A 5,129-nucleotide genomic window follows, 5' to 3' on the forward strand; every position below is an offset into this window, starting at 1 on the left:
AACCAATGCATACCCTGCCAGTCACAGGCCCTGCAAGGGCATTGGCTTTGTAGTCATGGTTACTACAATTTAGCCTTCACAAGAGAGAGATCACAAGGAGAAGCCCCACATTAGGAGAACCTGCCTCTCAACTCTGCCTTCCACAGCCCCTTCCATAGGCTGCCTAAAAAAAAAAGCTGCTCAAAGTAGCCACTGCCTTTCATTTGCATAAACTGAAGGCACACACGGGTCACTCCACCAGTCTTTTTCCTTCTCCCTGCTTGGCAGGGCCTAAGACAACAAACCCCAAGCTGGCTAAGCCATGAGCGCTCTAGAAATCACAGCCTATGCAATTTTCAGAAGATTTTTTTTGGGACCAATGACCATACTGGAGGAAGTCAGTAGTGGGGAGCCAGGCTCTGCAATGAAGGGTGTTGTTTTGAACTTAAGGGCCACCATTCTTCAGGGAGCAGGATCTCCCAATTTTTTTGGCAAGCGCCTTAGAAGATTTGGCTTAAAAGTGGCTTTCTGGGTCCCCATCCCCATTTTTACCCATATCCATTAAGTGACTAGGTTTTTCAACTAAAGGAGTTCAGGTTTTATAGATTTATACCAATTTATAAGTCCACTTGGTATTTTGGTGGCATACTTAGTTTTGTTAGGCTGCATCTACACTACATTCCCCTTTCGAAAAGGGAATATAGTGTAGACACAGCCTAACACTTCATGTGATTGCTGTGTCCTGAAGCTCTGAGACTGAAGCAGTTTCAAAGTGGCTCCATCTACACTAGGACACTACGTTGAAGTAGCCTATTTCGATGTAAGAACATCACAATAGGCTACTTTGACGCGTATCATCTACACGTCCTCCAGGGCTGGTGCCATCGACGTTCAACGTCAAAGTAGTGATGGAGAACATCGAAAGGAGCCGCCCCCGAAGGAAATGTGGAGCGTCCACACACACAAGCACTCCCTGTTGAAATAAGGGGCCAGCAAAGTGCCAAGTTGTTCCCTTAAAGGGCCCCTCCCAGACACACGGCCTGCACAGCTTGAGATCCACAGAGCTGACAACCGGTTGCAGACCCCATGTTTGCTGCATGGACCACCAGCTGCAGCAGCAGCAGCAGCAGAAGCAGCCAGAAGCCCTGGGCTAAGGGCTGCTGCATGCAACAACCGCAGAGCACCACAGGGGCTGGACAGAGCATCTCTCAACCCCTCAGCTAATGGCTGCCATGGAGGACCTTGCTATTTCGACGTAGCAAGATGCAGATTGTCTACACACGCCCTATTTCGACGTTGAACGTCGAAGTAGAGTGCTATTCCCATCTTCGCATAGGAATAGTAATTTCGACGTCTCGCCACCTAACGTCGATTTCAATGTCGAAACAGCACACGGCGTGTGTAGACGCAATGCGTACTATTTCGACATTGTGCCAGATACTTTGAAGTAGCCAGCTAGTGTAGACGCACCCAGTGTGAAACACAGAAAACACACGGGATAGAGGTCACAAAAACTAAACAATGATAATATTATGCTACGAATGGCTCACAAGGAGATGCTGACCACCTATTTCTTTGTGTCTAGTGAACGTGGTGCTGATTTTAACCGATCAGTCTGCCACGCATTAAAATAAGATTAAAAGAAAGTAAACACACAACAAAACCACAAATCTATGCCTGAATGTCAATAAGAAGATCAGCACTTGGAAATTTTCAAGACAAGTAAGGACAGGAATGGAGAAGATGTGTTGTGTTGCAAGTATTGCAGCATTGAGGTCAGGGCTCACGCTGACAACATAAATACCAAGCTGCACAAGAAACCTAAAAAAGAAAGTGAGCTTGGGATAAATAGTTAATATCAGGAGCTTTCACCAGAACTTTAAAGAAAGAATGAGTGCATGATCCTTGTGTCACTGGACAGCCACTGTTAATGGTGGACAGACCTATAAGTGACTCTTTGCAGCCATACTGCCTGGCAGCAAAAATCCATCCTAATACAGACAACCTTACTCAGAAGTATCTGATAGGAAGTGATGATGTGTTAGCATCTAAACTGCTGGGATGCATTGATGGAAACGTGGCGGTTAGCCTGATTTTTGATTAGTCTCCTGATGCATTTAACGAGCCAACTCTTGCCTTTTGTTTTCATTTTTCATTTCAAAGTGAGTAAATTCATATTGTTTTAGCCTGATGTGACATTTATCCTCTTTGCGGACACTTGTTTTGTCGATGCAACAATAGCAGACATGCTTGTGATGTACCCACGAATTTGGGAAAATGAGGCCACAACTAATAAGGATTCTGCTTCCTACATGGGAATGTTTACACAGGAGATTAAATCCATCTGAAACCAGAGCTGCTACATATTACCTGTCCAGTACATACGATTTATGTTGCTCTGTCAGCAGATACTGCTAAAGAAGAAATGAAAAGCATGAAATCATGCATCCTTGGATTTGGAGCCGTTTTCAAGCATGTGAGCAAGTTGAAGGCTTGGTTTCACCTGGTATGAGATGAGTGCAGAGCCAACTGCTGACTTCCACATCGGCGGATGAGCTTGTACTTTGCTGCATCTAATGTAAATTCTTCTCTTCAACCATCCTGATTGTGCTGGTTCTGACTCGGGAACTCTGAAGAGGTTGGGAAATATCCAGAACGATTGCCATGTTTTTCTGTACCCATGTCATATATATTCCTGAGAACTTGAAATCACAGAGGGACTCACATGAACCACTGGAGTTTTCCCCCACTATTGACAACTCATTTGCCAATGTAGATACAACTTTCTATCCATGGATGCATATGTCTGCGGAAAGAAATCCTCATTCACTGATCCACAGGACTTTACTCCCAGGAGATGCTGAGGCCAAAGGAGAAGAGCAAGACGCTGATGCTTCCAGGAGCAAGCATCTACTGCTGCCAGTCTGCCCAGCCGTGTGGCTATATCCCTCCCCCAACTCACACTCTCTCTGCCTGCAAGGCTGCATGACACCTGGCAGGAGATGTTGCTAGCAGTGGAGCTGGAGGTGATAGCTGCCATCATGTGCTGGCTCCTGGGAGTGGAGGTACCATGCTCTTCTCCTTTGACCAGAGAATCTTCTGGGAGCAGAGCCCTGGTGATCAGCAGATACTGATTTCTATCCATGGGTAGAATTTGTATCAGTGCAGGGCTCTGCCAGTGCAGACATTCACTGGATTCTGACAACCGAAATCTCAATTCAATTGAACACAAGAGAGTCAGGAGAGATATGCGATGAGAAAGCCCAGCTGTTTGGGGAAATTCTTCTAACTCTGGAACACGAAAAAAAACAAAAAAGCATTCAGAACCTTCAACACAATGCTCAGTGAGAAAAGGGAGATGACCGGGACCCCTAATCTGAACTCCAAAGTGCTTGGTACTGAATACTCTTTTGGGAATGTCTTCCATCTGGTTCACCCCTTTACTCAAGATGAATTTTGTAGCAGATGATAACCATTATGCCAGAGTGGTTCAGCCATTTGCCACTAATGATGAAATTTCAAATACAAAAGGAGAATTTCCTATATGTTGAACCTTTCTAACCCACAGTCTCAGGACCTGACCAGTGCTGGATGAAAGAATTTGCCTAACCACAGGTGGTTATTTTGTCTAGCAGATTACCAACACTTTCATCACTCACTGGGCTCTTAGAAGACATTTAGGGGTAAATTAGAGCTAAATAACAACACCAAACACTAGTAGCCAGGACTGGTGGCTAGAAACAAGCTTTATGGGACCAGGGAAACTGGGTTTCACCCATGATAAGTGATCATCCAGCTAACTAAAATCATGCCAGATTACAGAAGTTGGACAAGGATTAAAGAATTCCTTATTAGAGAGGTTCAGCCTGTACTTACCCCTATACTGTAAGCAACCTACACAATGCAGTGCAAAAACAATGCAAAACTGGATGTGTTTGCTTTTTGTAACGGTCATCAAGATACAATTGCCAGCTTCAGCAAAGTGATACTGGGAGCTCTGATTGTACCACTGGACTTGCTAATGGAGATGGTGTATTTTCAAAGTTGGACTACCTCCAAGCCAAGAGGAGACTCAGCATAAGAGACGATGCTCTGAAGAAAATTATGCCTCCATATGCAAACCAGCATTTCTGGAAATACTACCAACTCTGAGAGAAACAACGTATAACTTTGTGCATAAAAAAAAGTTTTATGTAATAAAATGTCTATTACACAAAGGGGTTTTTGTTTGTTTGTTGTTATTTCCCCCTGATATTTCACAGTTTTCTTTTTTATTATTATTATGATTATTAACATTACTTCATCCCAGTTTTTACATTCATACCCCGTACAAAAGAAATTCAAAGCTAACCACTCAGACTGTGATTCCTTTCCCTGCTCCCCAGAAAAAGAGCAAGACCCTTCCACAGCAAAACACAGGTGCTACAAAACAGCACCTCCTGCCTCAATCATGCTCAGAACACAACACTACAGTTCTTCAATGTGGCTAGAGAGACCAGCCTTTCACAACCCCCATTCTCCAGTCGTCAGCTAGAGAAACGATCCCTAAAAGCACAGCCTTAACCATGACTCACCCTGACAGTCACAGTCATTCTGGTGCTTTCTCAACTAATTGGTTGATTTGATCACAAGCCTCCTAATCACTGGGGCTTTTATTTTGCCTGGAAAGCCAATTTAGATGTCCAATTTAGACGTCACAAGCAGAACCTGGCTCTCAACTCTGCCTTCCACAGCCCCTTCCATAAGCTGCCTATCGAAGCAAAACCACTCAAAGTGGCATGAACTGGGGACACAGAGAAACCACTCCACCAATCTCCTTCCTCTCGTGTTCTGCAAAGCAGAAAGCAACAATCTTCTAGCTCAAAGGTCTCGAAGTCTCAAAGTCTTTGCCCTTGAGTCCCCTTCAGCTGGAGTGCCTCCCCAGTCCAGCCCATGGAACCTTTTTAAAAAGTAGGGTTGTTGTTTTGTTTTTTTTCCAATCAGGCCTGCATGGCTGCCAGCCAGGGGAGGCACAGTGGGAGCAAAAAGACTGGCACCATGTGGAGGAGTCACTGGTATACAAGCTTACAGCAGCATCCAGACCCCCAGTGCCCTCACAATCCCAGCTGCAGAGGGTACTGCTGGGTCCGGGAAGCCACTGGGGTGGAAAG

At 44.9% G+C, this 5,129-nt stretch overlaps 1 non-coding gene across 1 annotated transcript; it reads right to left on the reverse strand.

The window, feature by feature from the left end:
* Positions 1 to 4,328: 4,328 nt before the first annotated feature.
* LOC142009853 (small nucleolar RNA U3) lies at positions 4,329 to 4,540 on the reverse strand. The gene has a single exon (XR_012644620.1). It is a non-coding gene; the product is annotated as a small nucleolar RNA U3 (small nucleolar RNA).
* Positions 4,541 to 5,129: the final 589 nt, after the last annotated feature.

The sequence above is a fragment of the Carettochelys insculpta genome, chromosome 2 (assembly GCF_033958435.1).
Source record: "Carettochelys insculpta isolate YL-2023 chromosome 2, ASM3395843v1, whole genome shotgun sequence".
NCBI lineage: Eukaryota > Metazoa > Chordata > Testudines > Carettochelyidae > Carettochelys > Carettochelys insculpta.